This window comes from Artemia franciscana, chromosome 4 (assembly GCF_032884065.1).
Source record: "Artemia franciscana chromosome 4, ASM3288406v1, whole genome shotgun sequence".
Taxonomy (NCBI): Eukaryota; Metazoa; Arthropoda; class Branchiopoda; order Anostraca; family Artemiidae; genus Artemia; species Artemia franciscana.
In genome coordinates, this window is record NC_088866.1 from 27,950,371 (window position 1) to 27,969,265 (window position 18,895).

The 18,895-nt window shown below is 38.6% G+C and overlaps 1 protein-coding gene across 1 annotated transcript in view; it reads left to right on the forward strand.

Annotated features, from left to right (window-relative positions):
- Positions 1 to 66: 66 nt before the first annotated feature.
- Positions 67 to 18,895, forward strand: part of LOC136026243 (uncharacterized) — a 103,984-nt gene continuing 85,155 nt past the window's right edge. Inside the window, exon 1 of the mRNA XM_065702600.1 lies at positions 67 to 213. The gene's annotated coding sequence lies outside the window, so the exon portion shown is untranslated. The remainder of the gene's footprint in view (positions 214 to 18,895) is intronic.

The window sequence follows — 18,895 nt, forward strand, 5'->3', positions numbered from 1 at the left end:
GTCAAGATAACAGCCAAGTAGGCTCCTGTTTCTGACCCTCGCCTCCTACTTCCGATAGTCAGGCAATAACATCTACTTACTTATCAAGTGTTACCAACTGAGAATCAATAGGTTACAAAATACAAAATTTGGATTCTTGATGGTTTGGAGTCAAAAGAAAAGCAAAGAACGCATCTAATCAAAACTTTGAGATAATCATTTTGTTCAGCATAGGTGAGTGGTATAGTAATTATATCTTTGTGGTGGACACTTCCCCCAAGGGCCTCGAGGCAAGGGCTATTTACTATTCAAGTCGCCTATTATTAACATATAAGGATTCTATGGAAGGGGTGGTAGTATAAACTTCAGAAGGGGTTCATTTGATCGAAAATCAGAAGTTCTAGTGTCCTTTTTAAGGGTCATGTGTGACCGGAGGGCAACTAGCCACCCTTCTCGACCTCTTTTCGCCAAATACATCAAATAGAAATCTTGAGATAACCATTTAGTTAAAAAAAATCTAAAATTATTTAACAAGGCCTTCAGGGTTGACACAACCCTCAGAGTCTGGGGTTAAGAGTTGTAAGTTATGCTCTGGGGGCATGTAAGGTTATTAGGGAAGGACTGATCTTTTAAACGTTGGAGGAAGCACATTTGATTTGAAATTTAAAGCTCTAGTTCCCTTTTAAGAGTCAAAAGGAATAGGAGGGCAATCGTGTGCCCAAAAGCATGTGATCGAAATCGAAAGATAGCCATTTTTTCCAAATAGTCCAGAGAATCCAGAAATAAATCCGTCAAACACAGGTTCCTATAATAATTAAAACCCCAAACAACCAGAAATCATTAGCAGAAGCAAAGAGTAAGGGGGCAAAATGTATTGTTCATTTATTTATTTTTCTTGTTTTTTTTTATTCCGACCAAAGCACCTCTTGCAGAAAAACTTGTCATCGAAACTTTGAAAGGAGCTCATTCGGTTGTAAATTGGAAATTCCAGTGCTTACTTTAAGAATCAAAAGGGATTGGAGGGCAACCCAGCTTATTCTGTGCCAATCTTATGCCAAGAGTGGTTAAGAGAACTATTTATTTTTAATTTTTGTGCATATTTAGTGTTGCTTTAAGGTAGCTCAATTGCATTCGAGCTATACTCTCAGCCTTGAGTTACCTTATATTTTGTATATATTGGTTATATTAAAAGAACCTTGAACCTGTGTTGATGCATACTCGTGATGTATGCTAATTCATTCTGTAGTGATGTATTGAAAGAATTTTTTCAAATTCATTATATCTGATGTTAACTGGCCACTTTGAAAGAGGTTTACAAAGTGTCTTTTGGTCAATAACACAAGTTGTAAAAAGTTGTTTTTGAGATTTCAAGTTGGACATAAAATGGACTAAATATGGACATAATTTGGCTAGGAATGATAATTTTTTGGATGCTCAGGGGACTTATCATGGACTGAAAAATTGGCAGCCCTGATGTTATGCGGTATATATTTTCCATTTGCACGTGTCACGTGTTGAAGGCTTTAAGCTTATCAAAAAGGACCTGGTCACTGACTTGTACGTCAAAAAAATGGGTGAGTTCGATCTCCTTCTGCGGACTATCCTTGAAGTCTTGGAAAGAATTTGTCTTTCCTTTTCCTTCGAGGACCTTCTTCAGGAATACAGGCATGGACTAGGTACTCATTTATAAAGATATTAACAAACATTAATATCATTATCATTTTTTTGTTTAGAACAGACAGGACAATGCATCAACATTTCCGTTTTCTATCCGACTCCGACAATGCATATCAAAGTGGTGCGCTTGGAGCGCCAGGGACCAGCATGTCAAGGGAGCGTTGTTACTCCGAGCCACGTTCAACCAGCGAAGCGGGTTATGATCAGTTTCGACGGACCATTGAGGTAGTACGGAACCCCCCCCCCTCCCTGCGCTTTAACGCCAAAGCTTCACGCTCCACTGTCGAGTAGCGCTGTTTCGCTGGCGATAGATTTCTACTTTTATACGTCATAGGATGCTCCTCTCCATTGCGTTGAGTCAGGACTACTCCAATCCCGTATTCAAAGCACCAGTTTGAAGTACAAACTCTTTGGCAAAGTCTGAACTGCTCAGGACAGGATTAGTAGTGAGTGCAGTCTTTAGGACCACGAAGGCTACTGTCTGCTCCTGAGATAGCGTATAGTGGCTTGTATTTCGTTTCTGAAGAAGATCCGTCAGCGGCAACGCAACCGAAGAGAAATTGCACACAAACTTTTAATAATACGCAGCGATGCCAGGGAATGACCTCACTTCCTTTTTTGTGGAGGGCTCTGGAAAGTTCGTCATAGTCTCAACCTTGGTTATAAGCGGTGTGATTTCCTACTTTGTTGCCCAAATACTGAACTTCGTTTAGTCCGAACTTGCATTTGCCAGGATGAATGTGAAGACCATCATCCACTATTCTCCCCAAAAAATCCTTTACGCTCTTGCAAAGCAATGACATCTCATCAAAGTCTTATCCATGGCACGATGGAAGCCCGCTGATGCCCCGTGAATACCAAAAGGAAGTACTCTGAACTCGTAGAATCCGGACTTCATTTGGAAGGCCGTCTTTTCCATTCTCTCTGGCGTATGTTCTGCTTATCAGTAGCCTTTGGTAAGATCTAAAACACTAAAGACCCCTTATATTACCTACTTCCTCAAGCGATTCCTCTATGCAGGGAAGGGGGTAGGGATCAAACTTAGATATCCAATTTAAATCTTGGAAGTCCAAACCGAAACGAAGGTTTCTATCCGGCTTGGCAACCATGACTACTGGAGAAACCAGGGACTTGGAGAAGGTTGTATGATCCCCAAATCCAGCATTCGTTTGATTTAATCTTCAATGGCTTGTTGTAGACTTTGTGGTACCCTGTAGGATTTCTAACGCAGAGGTTAGGCATCACCTGTATCAATGTAGTGTCTGACCACTGATGTTCTTCTGGGAATTTTAGAGAAGGACTTCCTAAATCCCATTAGTATCCCAAAAAGTCTTCTCTTTCTCTTTTCAAGTGACTTAGCGAATCTATCAAAATTTGGATGTCATCCTGGTTACCAGAATTGTGTGCCTGGTCAAACACAGGCCTAATTGGAGCTTCATGATCAAAGAGAAGGAAATCCAGTGGCGTAAACTCAAACCTCCGAAGAAGATTGATGTATAAAATCTTCTTCTTTCTTCATTCTGGGAACAGGACTTCATAGTTTACAGTCCCGACTTTCCGAGATATTCTGAAGGAACCATGCCATCTGTTTTCTAATTTACGACTTCCAGTCGGCAGGAGAGCGAGGACCTCGTAGTCCACTTGCAGATCTCGTGGCTTGGCCTTCTTGTTGTATTGGGTTTTCTGCCTTTCGGACGCTTCCAGAAGATATTTCTGGGTCTCTTCTAGGATCTGATGCAGTCGTTCTCGCACGGACAAGAGCTCATGTACGGGTCTAACAGCAGAGCTTCCAGAGTTTTCCCATTATTCCTTGATGACGTCCAACAGGCCTATTGGCCTTCGCCCATAAAGAAGCTCAAAAGGAATAAACTTAGTTGGGGTTTGAAGAGTTTCTCGATAAGGTAACAAGACGTAGGGGATAAAGTGATCCCAGTCTCTTGGGTTATCTACGACGAACTTTTTCTAAAGTCTGACAAGTGTCCTGTTTAAGTTTTCAACTAGGCCATCTGTTTGTGGATGAAAGGGTGACGTCTATATAGGTTTTATTCCATGAGCTTTGGACACCTCATGTAAACTCTTAGCGACAAAATTCGAACCCTAGTCTGTCAGGATCTTTTCCAGAACACCAACCCGATAGAAGTACTGCTCAAATATTTATGCAATTTTCATGGCATTCATAGATTTCAAGGGTATTGCCTCGGGATAACGAGTGCAATAATCTGATATCACCAAGAGGAATAGACGACCGTTCCGAGGTGGTACCAATGGTCCCACCATATTTGCTGCAATCCTCCTGAAAGGCTCTTCAATGACAGCCAGTCATAGCATGGGGGCCTGTTCTTTTAGCTTAAGCCATGCCATTAGCTGGTAGGACTCACAAGTATGTGCAAACCATTTGACATCTTGATATACCCCAGTTTCAAAAAGAAATGAAGTGACAATGATTAAAGGTGTTTGTACATTTTGTGGTTTCATGAAAAATCGTTCTTAAAAAAAGGAAACAAAGACAAAAAACCCTGGATAAAAGGAAGTGGTATTTGTACTGGCAAGAGTAGCGTAGAAAACAAACTTACAAAACACTATTATTCAAACTTTTCAGGGATTTATGATTTATGTAGAAAATTAAAACAGCATGGTTTTACTGTATCAAAAACTAAAATCAGAAGAGTTACAAAATCAAAAAATTTATTCTTTACACCATCCAGCTTATCATACATTTAAAAGAAGACTCGTTTACATTCATAATATCGATGACCAGTGGCAAGCAGATTTGGTTGATATTCAGCAGTGTAAAAGTGAAAATAATAATTTTAATTATATTCTTACACTCATCGATTGTTTTAGTAAATATGCTTGGTGTATTCCTTTAAAGGATAAACAGGTAAGGAAAGTATTAATGCTTTTACAGCTTATTTAAAAATAGAAAACCTAAAAAATTACAAACAAAATAAAGGTAAATAATTCTTGGAAGGGACTTAAAATACATCCCCGGTAATGGTCTTATCGACACCCTCAGTGACAGTCGAAGATCCGCCTACACTAGACTTATTTAATTTCTATATATAAATGGCAGTGAATCAAGTTATTTCTCCTTATTGGGAAATACTTGAAAAGCCTATTACTGATGATTCTACAACCAAATATGAATATACAGAAATTGTAGAAAACAATGCGAATGTATCTCAATAATTTAATTATAATTTCATTTTAAAAGATATGGAATCCTGGATTTTTCCAAGTGATAGTTACCTTTATGCAGAAGTGAAAATAACACAGTTTGATGGAAGAAATTTGCAAAATAATGATGAAGCTACTTTAACAAACAATGGATTCAATTTGTCTAAGAATGCTGAATATATAATCAATGGAAAATATATTGAAAATATTGATTATGTTGGTATAATGACTACTGTTAAAAAATTATTATAATTTTCAGATGGATATAGTTGTAGCATAGCTACTATTATGTTTTGGTATGAAGATAAAACCCAATCCGCTGATTCGTTTAAAGCAGAAAATGAGTTTGAAAGCACTTTTACACCTGTCGCAGAATTAGTAAAACCATTACAATAAAAGGAAATAATGCTTTCAATAGTTCTTTATCTAAGAGATTTAATAAAAAAAGGCACGTGGTTAGTATGTATTTACCATTATCATGATTATTTGGATTTTGTAAAGATATTAATCATGTTCTTAGAGGTGTTACACATCAAATTATAATGAAAAGAAATAATTTTCCCAATTAGATTATAAGAACTGGAGCTCAAGATGTGAAAGTAGATGTAATGCATTTGTCATGGAAGTTACCAGTATTATATCCCAGTTTACCCGTAGTGACTCAATTAGAAACCAGATTAACGAAGAAGGCAGAACAGTCATAAGCTGGATTAGGAAAGGGTAGCTCATTCGAATTAAGATGGGAAGCGTGTAATATCTATAAAAGTGATAATAAAAGGGATAAAGAATTAACATGGAGGATAGTCAGTGAACGCTATAATACAACTAAAATTGTTGTTGTGTTACAGAAATCTGAAAAAGATAACAGTTATAGACAAAACAATATGGTATTTGACCCTATGAACACTAATAGAATTGAAGTGAGACTATATAGGTATGAATGTCCACAAAAAGATTTTTAATGTGATTCCGGTGATGCTAATGAAGATTATTCTAACGTTTATCAACGATTTTTGCAGTAAGGATATAAACGTAAAAATGTTGGTAGCGGAACAATTATAAGTTATAATGATTTTAAAACAGTATATGCTTTATTTTGTTTTGATGTTTCATAACATGAATCGAATATTTATCGAAGTGAATCAACTGCTGATATAGAACTTCAACTTTTATTAGATCAAGTACCTGCTAATCTGTATAACATTTACTGCGTTATATTTTCAGAAAGAAAAGTAATCATGGAAGTCATTGATAGCAAATTATATGACTTAAATGACTTACTGACTTAAGTCTCCTGCCGGGCACTGCTCGGCATTGAGAGTGACGTCTGCCTCCTCCACCCACTCCGGTCCATGGTGAGAATTTGCTCTTCGCCCTGTCTGATGTTTGCTATCGCCAAGAACTCGGACAGGCTGTCGGACCAACGTTTCTTCGGTCGCCCGCGAGGTCGCTTCCAACCAACTTTGATAGGGTCGAAGTCATAGATCATCTTTGCGGGTAGATGTGGTGGCATTCGAAGCAGATGCCCGAACCATCGTAAGGCTTGCTCGGCTGCTTGAGTCAAAAACCAAGACTGCTTTGTGAGCTGCAGAACCTTTTCATTGCTGACGAAGTCGGATCATCGTAGACCCTCAATTGTCCTCAGGCTCTTTGCATGAAATACGTCTATTTTCTTGAGGGTTGCAGCTGATGCTTGCCATGTCTCAGCTCCGTAAAGCATCAAAGAGCCGACTAGAGCGTTGAAGATCCGCAGTTTTGTTGTGCGACTGATATTTGGTTTTCGCCAGAGGTGACGATTCAGTCTACCCATGACAGAAGATGCTTTAGATAATCTTGCCTGCAGCTCGGGGAGAAGTAAGCCATTTGAAGAAATTACGGAGCCCAGGTAGGTGAAGTCTTTAACAACCTCGATGCTAGTGGTGCTGTCCAGGCTAACTGGAGAGTTAACAGCAGGAGAAGACGGGTCTATGGCCATAATTTTAGTTTTGTTCCAGTTTATATGCAGTCCTTCTTGGGTAGCCTCTTCTCGCAGAATTCGGAGCGCTTCCAGCAGCTGCTCCATGGAGTCCGCCAAAATGGCCAAGTCATCGGCAAAATCGACATCTGTGATGGTATAATCTCCGAATTTGAGCCCAAAGCTGAGACGTGAAGTGGTTTTTGTCATAACGTAATCTACGATGACATTGAAGAGCTCTGGGACCACTGCACATCATTGGCGCACCCCTGTCGTGATTTGAAAGAACGGGCTGCGCCGACCATTAACTTGTACACAGCTCTCCGTCCCATGGTGCAGCGCCTTGAGAAGTCTGCAATATTTTTCGGGTAGGCCAGTCAACTCTAGAATCCGCCAAAGAGCTTTTCGATCGACTGAATCAAATGCAGCACGGAAGTCAACGAAGGCAATAAATGCTTTCTGTCCGAACTCTGTGGTCTTCTCTACTATTTGTCGAATCGTGAAAATCTGCTCGATGGTTGAACGATCCGACATAAAACCAGCTTGCTCCGGTCGCCGGATTTTTCGAATGATGCTCCGACATCGATCCAGCAGGACCATTGAAAACAGTTTGACAGGGACAGACAGTAGGGTTATTCCCCAGTAGTTGGAGCAGTCGCTTCTATTTTAGCAGCTCTGAGTTTAAGCCAGAGATACCAGCAGCTTTATTCTTTTTGAGTTTTTTTTATTGCATGTCCAATTTCTGAGGGGCTAAAAGGCTCATCTGGAGGAACATCTGTTCCAGGTCTTTGACTGCAAGGTTGGTTGGGACTATCATTAGGAGGCGCAGACGGACCAGTATTGTTGAGGAGCCAACAGAAGTGGTCCTTCCACCGCTCAAGACAAGGACCTTCGTCAGAGAGAAGTGCACCATCCCTGGACAGGACGGGACCCAAGGTGGGAGTTTTATTTTCAGCGAGGTCTCGGAGATGCTTGAATAGACTGCCCATGTCTTTCTTTTTGCAGCTAGCTCAATTTCATCGGCTTTCCTTGCAACGAAATGGGTTCTATCCCGGTGAATGAGTCTATTCCGCACTCCATTGAACCTCCAATATGTGGTTATGTCCCCAAGAAGTCTTGCCTTCCGTCTTTGCTCTATGACTTGCAGTGTTTCATTAGTTAGCCACGATTTCTTTGGATAACTCCTCTTGCCAAACACTAGTTGTGCTGCTTCACTGGTCTGCAATTTAAAATGCTTCCAGAGATCTTCGCTGCTATTGAGTGAGCCAAGGGCCTCGAAGCGATTCGATATCTCGATACTGTACTTCTGGCGAGTATCTGGTTCCTTTGGTTTCCCAATATCTGCAGCGACGGGTTTTCTTTTCTATTGTTGTGCATGGAGGCGAAGCCGAAGATCGGCGCACACAAGCCTATGGTCTGCGTTTCCAAGCTCTGTTGATCTGTAAGTTCTGCAGTTCTTCACCAATGATCTCCAGCGTTTGGAAATAATGACGTAGTCAATCATCTTCTTTGTACGACCGTCATTACTATACCACGTGTGCTGATGAATAGTTTTGCGTTGGAATTAGGTGTTTGCAATTTAAAGGTCGTGAGATCGGCACAGTTCAAGTAAGCAGAGCCCATTGTCGTTAAGTGGGTCGGGGGATACAGGACCAACTGTGCCACGCCATAAATCCATATCATCGCGCACTGTCGCATTAAAGTCGCCAAGGAGAACAGTTATATCATGGGAGGGTACTGTTGCAAGGCATCTGGACAAAGCAGAGTAGAAATCCTCCTTAGTCGCATCATCAGAATCGTTGGTCGGGGCATAGCATACGATGACAGTCATCTTGCCATGCTTGTGTCCAAAGCGGGCCTTCATTAATCTGTCAGATACAGCTTCGTGTAAAAGTAAGGCCTTTCTTGTAAGGCTATTTTGTGCAAGGCCAACACCATTCCTTCTCGAGCTTCCTCCAGACCAGAGCAATGAGTCACTCTTACCTATTCGCTCTTCTCCGCTTCCGGTAATACGTGTTTCTGTAAGACCTGCAATTGACACTTTGTTCTTGCGAAGTTCTTCAGAGAGTAGGTTCTTTGACGCAGGTGCATTCAAAGTCAAGACATTCCAGGTGGCTATTCGTAGCCCCCTTCAGTCCATAAGGTTTAGTCTGTCAGTCTTTCTGACGTCGTCAGCATGTCCATTGACGTGCGATGGTCGAGATCTTAAAAGGGAATCTGGGTCCGAGGCTATATTGTCACTTTTCGTAGCACTTAATTTTCAGGTGGAGGGTCGCTAGCCCAACCGACCCTAGGCCTGGAATCTGATTAGAGCTAGGTTAATCCTTGGTACTGAGATTCCCGGGGTGGGCTCCACCCGCCACATGAGGTTGCGGCCGTCCTGATCGGAGTGTTTAGTTAGGGGAGAAACCCCATATCCAGAGGCACGTGGTCAGCAGACAGAGTCTGCCTCATTCCGGACGAACTCCATTCACCTCCAATTCACCGCCAATTATATGTTAATATACAAATCATTTTCGATTTGAAATTCTGTTTAATAGATTTAGAAATTAAAAATGGAGAAAATTTTAAGCGAAATGAAAATTGTAAATAAATACAATCAAACTATTAGGAAAGAAGATTTAGACGTTGGAATTGAATACACGATTACAGGAATGAAATGTGTTGCAACTAAATATGGAAATAAAGTCGTTATTACTATTCATTTTAAAGGTGAAATGGTTGATCTACTTGTACCTAAGCCTTTTGATTCTAAAGCAGCTGATCTTGAAAATAGATTTAAAAATTAGACAAAGGTATGATTTTAAAGGTTATTGAATGAAAAAATAAAGATAAAATAAATTATTTAGATACTGATGTCGAACTATCCATTAAATATTAAATTATTAGATTTTTTGGTACTATAGGAAAAATGGAATATAATAAACCCCTTATTTCACAAATCTGTTTTGATCTTAAAGCTCAGGATGGGAAATTATAAAAATTTTGGAAATTTTAATTTAAAATGGTGTAGATTCAATTGAATAGGTGGTAAATTCATGGGTTAGGGTCTATAACCGGTATTCACGTTGTGAAAAGTATAAAATAAGAACAAATTTGATTTCCAAGGACCTAATCTCATGTTGAATGTTGGGATGGAACATCGTAAAAATGTGCAATAATTGATGTTAAAATTATGTAAAATGGACTGTAAAGATGCAAATTAAATGACTGAGTTAGGTAGGGAAGAACATACATTTACTATACTACTGACATAACCAGACCAGATTCTATCTCTTTTGGGGAGTTGGGGGGATTTTTAGTGCTTTGACGAGTTTGAGAATAAGCAAAAGTTCTAAATATGTGATTGACATAACCGGACTGGATCTGATTTATTTGGGGGAATTGGAGGGATTTTAAGTGCTTGGGCGAGTTCGGTTCTTACTGACGTACTAGGACGATGAAAATTGGTAGGTGTGTCAGAGACCTTAACAAAATTGACTTGAGATCAGTCGTTTGCCCGATTCAACCATCTGGAGATATGGAGGGAGAGGAAATCGTAAAAAGTGAGGTATATTTATCTTACGAATGTGTGATCGGATCTTAATGAAACTTGATACATAGAAAGTCTCGTGTCTTAGACGCTCCATCTATAATTCAGATCAGAAGACATTCACATTAGCTCTTTAAAAATGTTTTTCTCCTTAATCAAAACCCTCTTCCCCACCTCTAAATGTAGGCTACAAAACTCGACCAAACTGAACCTTACTCGTGACCCAAAAAGTCCTCACACCAAGTTTCATCAAAATATCTCGTTTCCTTTGAGAGTTATAAGGCGTACAGACGGATGTCCTAGGTATCCCTCCACTTACGTTTTGCGATCCAAAACATACGTACCAGCCTAGACGCCATCGATAACTCTAGTACCGAGTCTAATTTTAGGTTCCGACCTCGTCACAATGGCCATAAGAGTTCTCGGCTCTTGTTTAAACTATGCTCGGATATACAACGCCCCCTTCATAGAAATCATCATCCCTCGTGAAAAATTCCCTTGAGAAACTTCTCTATTGAAAAATCCTCCCACGTAACCCGAATCTCTTCACCTGTAAGATCCCCCCGGAAATGTCTGTATACTTACCAATAACAAATACTAAATGCAAAAAATGGACAAAGTTCATAACTTGCAGTCCTTTACCCGTGGACTTTGGGGGATTAAGCCATCTTCAAAAACATAGTTATTTGACATTTCGACTAAGCTGTAAAAAATGACTATCTCAAAATTTTGATCCGGTGACATTGGGAAAAATGGGCGTGGGAGGAGGCATAGTTGCGCTCCATTTTTTTGGTTGCTTATGAAGGGCACTATAACCTTTAATTTTCCGTTCGAATTAGCCCTTTCCTAAAATCTAGGGCCGCTCGGTGGATACGATCACCCCTGGGAAAAAAACGAATAAACACGCATCCGTGGTCTTTCTTCTGGAAAAAAATACAAAATTCTATATTTGTGCAAATAGGAGCTTGAAACCACAACATTTGGGTTCTCTGATATGCTGAATCTGATGGTGTAATTTCTATTTAGATTCTATTAATTTTAGGTCTAGTATTTAGTTCGCATCTAGCATTCATTCAATACAGTCGCATTTCGCTAGCTCTGATAATTAGTGACGTGTGATTATTGGCGCAAGTATTTTGGATGCTCGGATATTTGGATATTTTTAGAGAATTTGGCGAAGAAATCAATTAGCAGGTCCTGCCTTTTACTGGGCCTCCTGTCAAACGGTGATTGCCACTGCTGACGTGGGCCTGCCCCACTAACAGGTATGAGTTTTTTTGGCAGGTGTTGTAAATTACTTTTGACAAGTTTGAGGTACAGGTAATGGCTAAATTTAGTATTCATGATCTGGCTCTAGCAAAGTTTCGAGGATTCCCCGATTGGCCAGTTCGTATTATTGAGGCTTTGGATCCAAAGACTGCGAACTCAAAGTCAAAAGTCTTTAAATATCTGGTTTTTGCTACGGATCACATGACACCCAGTGTGTTCTCGAATCCCAGATTATGCAGTTTCAGGCAAATAAGGCTGAAGCTATAAAATCTACTAGCAAGGGTGTAAAGGGAGCATTTGAGGATTTTATTCATCAGACGAACATTTACACAGAGCTTTGCAAAGATAAGCTAAAAACTAAAATTCCGATTGCTGGACAACAAACTATCGTGGGATCTTCGGCTATTATTACTCGTATTTCCGCGACAGAACAGGAAATCCAAAGTGTAATGGAAAATCTTGCTAAAAAGATAGACGAGAAGCGTGATGAAAAACTAGTGGCTACTGCTGCTGGTAGGCAGTCTCTATCTAGTGACACTTTGAATGCCATAAAAGCTCAGAGTTCAACTATCGTCAGTGAGGCTTATTCAGCATTGATTGTTGAGTTTGAACCGAAACTCCTAGCCCCCAGTAACGAGCTAAGATTTCTTGAGGAGAGAGTTAAGAATGCAGAGCAAAAACTAGATGTGTATTCCTTGAGGAGAGAGTTAAGAATTCAGAGCAAAAACTAGATGTGTATGATCAGGACTTAAGGCTAGACAGTCTTCTTTTCGACGGTATCAAACAGCCTCCAAGTAGTGACTCAAAGTCTGTAATCGGGGGTGTGATTTGCAATAAAATGGAAATATCTGGCGTATCTGATGGTGATATTGTGGAAGTGAGAAGATTTAAACTAAACAGTTCTACAACTCGTCAAGACGCCTCAGCTCCGGTCCTTGTCAAATTTAGGTCAAAAGAAATGGCCCAGAACGTTTTTAAGCTTAAGTCGAAGCTGGTGCGCACTGTTATATTTGTATCAGGAAACTTAACAAAGCAGAGATGGGACATTCTGGAACCTAGCACATGGAAAATATGATAATAAACGAGTGTGGTCTGATCAAGGTCGTGTTTATATACGCCTTTCGAGTGATGCTTTTCCCCGTCGCTTGTGAACGTTGCAAGATGTCGCTTAGATTGTGTTTATTTATTTTTTTTTTTTATTTATTTATGTATTATTATTTTTGTTGTTTTTATTATTAGTTTTTTTTTTCAAAGGAATCAGAACAGTTTATATTGTTCTTATTTTCTTGATAATTAGTTTTGCCGTTACACCAGAAGGATCGGTTGGATGGATCAGAAAATAATGCTTTAGATGTTAATGGTATTGAGTGTTTGATCTTTTCGAATTTATGTCCATCACCAGAGGATCTGGTATGTTGCGCGCTTTTCACTATGTCTCATGCTTTTGGATACTTTTTGGCAAGTAATTTAAAAGCAAATTATTTTGTTAAGTAATTTTTTTTATATGTCTGATAGACTGAAACGTTTTGAGAGATTCTCTACTGAGTTGAGTAAAATACTAAATTCAATAAATATAGGTAATGATCTAGCCCAAGACCATCTTGTTGATAATTTACCCCATAATAGGTATCTTTTACCTGAAGAAATTTTTGTTTTGTGAGAGCAACACTTTGGGTATATCCCGTTTTTTTTGTTTTTTTTGTTTTTTTTTCCTATGCCGCCGATGTCGGCTTATTCCTGGAAACTGGTGAGGGTCTAACCTGTGCGGGTTTTACGGAAAGTGTGGATCTCAGGCCGGATTGACGAATATGGCATTACATTTTGGAAAGTTCCGCAGAACTCTTGCCTTGGGCCAAAAAGGATGCTTTTTGCTTGTCCACGAGCTAGAGCCTATGGTTTGCGAAATGAAGTGGAGTTATGTAACCTATGTGAGAGAGGAGTATCAGAAGTTGTGCAGCCAAGCTTTCGTTTCATCAAACCATGTTTCTACTTTCGAGTGGAAAGCTCCGTTCTAGCAGGCAAGCAGGCAGGCACCACTTTCAAATTGAAGATGGACTAAAATCTATAAGTGTTAAATATATGCGGCAGTTACCCGGCCCCACAGCCAATATATCTTCTTTGAGTGTTAAATAGAAAAATTTACAGAAGCAAAAAAGCGGCATTTTCCCACGGGTCCGAAAGTGCTGCCGTGATTTTGGCTGGGTTTATCATTTGTTTTTGGGAATTGGGATTGAGGTAGAGAAATTTTATCAGATGTACCTCTTAAACTTTAAAAGTTCTGTCATTGCTAAAAAAAAAATGGAGCTTATCCTTTTCTCCTTTCTAAGTGGTGACGTTAGAAACTTGGCCTACGGCAAAAAAATCAGCTTTTGAACTAAGACAGATAGAATTTTTTATTTCGACGGCAATCGATAGCTCTAGATGAGCTGATCAAAGTGTATGTGATCCATTTTTTCATACAAAATTCCTTCATGAGATATACTAGTTTGAAAGTTTCAAGGGGTTGAAAACTTCAGTAGTAGGGTACACACTGAAACCAAAAATAAGCCGATACCAATTGTGAGACATGTAGGGGACTTGTAAAGAAAGGTCAGTTGTTAGCTCATAATAATCTTTGGCAGTGAGAAGTTTGCAAATTTTTCTATTTGGTGTACCTATTATTTGTTTCCAGTGTATTTGATGACAAGACCGAGTTGGTTCCAGTGGTAAGACATGTAGGGGACTTGTAAGTAATAATCGTCTTTTAGGCAACAATCATCTTTAGTGAAGAGCGGTTTGTAACTTTTGCTAGTTGGTGTAGCCTACCCAAACTCACTGTAACCTAGAATTAAGTGTGTACGCAACGGGTACAAACGATAACATAAAACAACGAGGCAGTTTCGTAATAATTAATAGAGTGTTATCTATGGTATTTTGATCCTGAAAAGTTACGGATAGCTTTATTATACCAACTAGATTATATAAGATATTGTTCCATGTCTTGATCCGTCACGATGTCTACGATTGAAAAGGATAAAGTTCAACTGGCTGCAAAGTCAATTTAGTCCCTTCTTTCGATATTATTTTGTTATTGTTGTTTTCTTTTGTTATTCTTTTGTTATAGTTGTTTTTTTCAACGCTGAGGAATAGCCTTTGATCATGTGATTACTGATCGCGTTCTTTTTTGAACATAACGTTTTAAAAGCTTCGATAGGCTGACAACTTCAGCGTTTAACCGATAGCAAAGAAACAAAACCAAAGTGTTGCTCTCGCAACACTTTTTTCGGCGAAGCCGGACAAAGGTTGCCACAACACTTCACGTTGCTCAGGCAACGTAGGTCTAGTACCTGTTAATAATGGCCTTTTTAGACTTGCGAGTTGGAATTGTTGTGGGTTGCTTTCCAGCCTAGATTTTTTTTTTTTTTTATCTACGCTCCTTCGTGGTAATGGGATAGGAGTTATGGGGCTTTGTGAGACATTTTTGAATGCAAATACCCTGAATGCGGCAAATATTAAGAATACCAAATACTTCAGAAAAATAGATTGAACAATCAGAAAGGAGGACTTGCATTCTACATTCATACTTCCTTGCATTTTGAAGAAATCAAAGATTTTGACTCTCTATATGAGGAAATGCTGATCGAATTTCTGGTTATTGAAGTCACCATAGCATCTGAGAAGGTTCTTTAATGCATGTTCTACTGCCCTACTTGTTCTAGTACCAAGAATATTTAGATAAATTTAAAGAATTTGCTAAGATGGTCAGTTCCAAGAAAAGAAAAATAATTATCATGGGAGACTTTAACATTGACACTTCTTCAAGTCATGACTCAAGTACTTCTGCGCCTTCGAGTACTCTGGCTATAGACTTCCTTACTACATCATTGGCTGCTGGCTTTGTTTCATCCGTCTTGATTCCAACTGGGGTTACAAATCAAAATGGGTCTATTATTGATAATCAACTTGTAAAATCTCCTGTTGGGTCGTGTGATGTAACACTTACGGATGAATCTGATCATTTTATTCTTATGGGTGAGTTTCTCCGGTATTCCGGTGAAAAAGGTCAAATGAAAAAATCTAGAATGATGGGCCAAGGTTCGGTTAAGCTATAAAATTCCGAGTTACTTTATACTGATTGGTCGCAATGCTCGGAGTCAGATGACGTTGAATTTGTATCCAGGCCGTTTAACGGAACATTTCAGAATGCTTTAAATGAAACTTGCCCTCTTGTGAAGAAAAGGTGTAAAAAGTACCAGGTGCCGGTAAAGCATTGGATAACAAGAGGCTTGCTTAAGAGTATTGAGGAAAAAAAATGACTTTACGCTGAACATATGAATTCTCCCACATCAAGTAGTGAAATTACATTCAAATCTTATAAAAACCATCTTACAAGACTGATATGATGGGCGAAGAAGATTTATTTTGAGAAACTCTTTCTCAAAGCAGAAGGATCTCCAAAAAAGACCTGGACAATAATTAACGAGTGTCTTAACAAAAGCAAAATTCAAGGGCTGCCCGAATCAATGAATGTATCAGACGAATCAACAGTGAATGGTAAGCAAAAGGTAGCCGAGGAAATGAGCCAGTACTTTGCTAGGATTGGAGAGGCCACCGTAAAGAATAGTTTGAATGACTGCTTGGATGTGGAATCTGGAATTTCGCGACTTCCTACCACATCCCGTCGATTCTTCCATATTTCCTTCTCCCGTAAGTGAAGTGGAACTTAAGTTTCTGGTAAAAATCATGAAGAACGGACATTCTCAAGGAACCGATTGCTCATCTACTTATCTACTGAAACAAACCATTGGATGCTATGCTCAAGTGCAGTTTCATCTGGTCAATTTATACTTCAAACACGGAACTTTTCCTGAAGTGATGAACACTGCTCGAGTTATTCCCCTTCATAAAGGAGGAAACAAGCAAGATCCATCCAATTATCGACCTATTTCCATTTTGTCCGCTTTTAGCAAAGTTATTGAAAAGTGTATATATAACAGGTTGTACAGTTTTTTGTAAATAGACAAATTTTTCCAGCCCATTTCAATTTGGATTCAGTTCTTCATACTCTACATAACATGCAATATTAAAGCTAACCCAGTTTTTGAATGACACCATGGATAAAGGTCTACTACCTGCAACAATATTTGTTGACATAAAAAAAGCTTTTGACACTATTTCTCATAAAATTAAACTATCTAAGCTACATAATTGTGGTGCTAGAGGACAAGCGAGTCTCCTAATTGAATCTTACCTTAAGGACAGAAAACAAATATTGGATGCAAATGGCTACATTTCAGATGAGGAAAACCTGTCTAATGCTGTGGGGGTTCCTCAGGGGTCCATACTTGGACCACTGTTATTTCTTATCTATGTAAATGATCTTCCTCTATGCCTAACCTGATATAGAACTGATGTGGATCTCAGTTTACTGTTTCCTGATGATAAAGCCAACTCTACCTGCGACATAGATCATCAATCTCTAAAATCAAATCTCGAAATATCACTGAGAAAGATGCTTCACTGGTTCCATTGTAACAAATTGATTGTCAACACCTCAAAGACTCTTTTTATGGTTTTTTCAAGAACTTCTACTGCAGCAGTACCAGCGTTTCAAGAGGTTGAAGTCACATTTGGAGGTCGAGTAATAAAAATAAATCGAGTGGAATCAACTCGGTATCTTGGATTCATTGTTGATCAGAATTTAAGCTGGAAAGCTCATATCACTAGCCAAAGGCTTAAGTTGGAAAGGAACGTAGGTGTAATGCATCGTCTTAAATTTTTCCTTCCTTTGTAGTCTTTAAAATCAATCTGTTTTTCTGTTGTTCATTCGTATATTAATTATTGTTCGATTATTTACTTGAGTACGTTTCAGTCACATATTTCTCCTATTGTGAAGTTACAAAATAAAGCAATGAGAATCCTTTAGATGTTATTTTATTCCCCAGTTTCTCTTCTGGGTAAATATCCAACTAAGAGTCTTTGCAGTTATTTTAATATCATTCCAGTCAGACAAATTTTAGCTTTTCAATGTATACTTGTCCGTGTCCGTTATCTAAAGGATCTACAACCAGATTGTTTTAAATCATTTTTTCAAGGCCCTCCCTCAGTCCGACCATATAAACCTCGTTGTCCTTTAAGTAAGCTTCCTGTGCCTTTCGTTGTCTCCGAACGGTCTAGATTTTCGCCTAAAAATGTTATTACAAATTATTGGAATACATATGAATCTTTTTTTGATCAGTCTATCGCTATTAACATTAAAAACTAAAATCAAAGCTCTGGTGATTAGTAAATATTAATTTGTGAGTAGCTCCCGGCCCTTCAGCTATCGGATAAATATTGACAATAATTTTAATAAATGTTTTTCGGCATTTATTTTTTGGTGTGAGATAGAGTGAGAAGTGGGATGACATCCGTTTCTTCTGGGTTTGTTTTTTATACAGTTTGTATTGTCGCCCGGCTTTTGAGCCAGTCTCCCTGCCGGGGATATTATGTGAATAGTTTTAAATATGTATAGTTAAAGAATACTAAAAAACTTGAACTTTAACTAGGTGGTGTTTCACTTTTTTTTTGGAAACAAGGCAAATTTTCGATGGGTAGACTAAACTTGACGAAACTTATATATTTAAAATCATCATAAAAATCCAATCCTTTTAATGCATCTATTGGTATAAAAATTCAATTTTTTTTTTTAGAGTTTGGTTACTATAGAGTCAGGTCGCTCCTTACTTACAGTTTCTTGAACTGTTTGATATATGACTAATTACAAATTAAGAAGAGAAAACAGCTTGGACATCTCAAAAACGTTGAAATGGTTTAAATCAGATAACATTCAAGCAAAATTTTGGTTGACCCCTTATATTCCCATATATGTTTGTAACAAACAGGGTTTTCAGGGTTGGAAACTTACAAACCACGATCATTTAAACTATAATTTCAGTTTTAACAAGAGCTCCGACCTTGTAAAGAACAGGCCAAGAACCAAGCTAACGAAAAGTTTAAAAAATGTTTAAAAACTAGACAGAGGAATATGCTGGAAACAGACGAGGAAAGGACCCATAGTTAGATAAATTAAACAATTCAAATCCACAGTCTTCTTTTCCAGCGTTATTGACGTAATAATGTTGATAAAATTTAGCAATTCCGAAGAAAAGGCCTCTAGACTATGGGATCTTTGAAATGGAGGATCTAAATCCACCAATTTAGTTTTCCTTATAATCTATTTTTAGCAGAAAGATTATTTCTCTGTTATGTCAAGTAATTCATATTTCATCAAACAATCGCTCAGACATATTTCAGAATGTTCTAGGAATTGGTAAGGGGGTTAATGG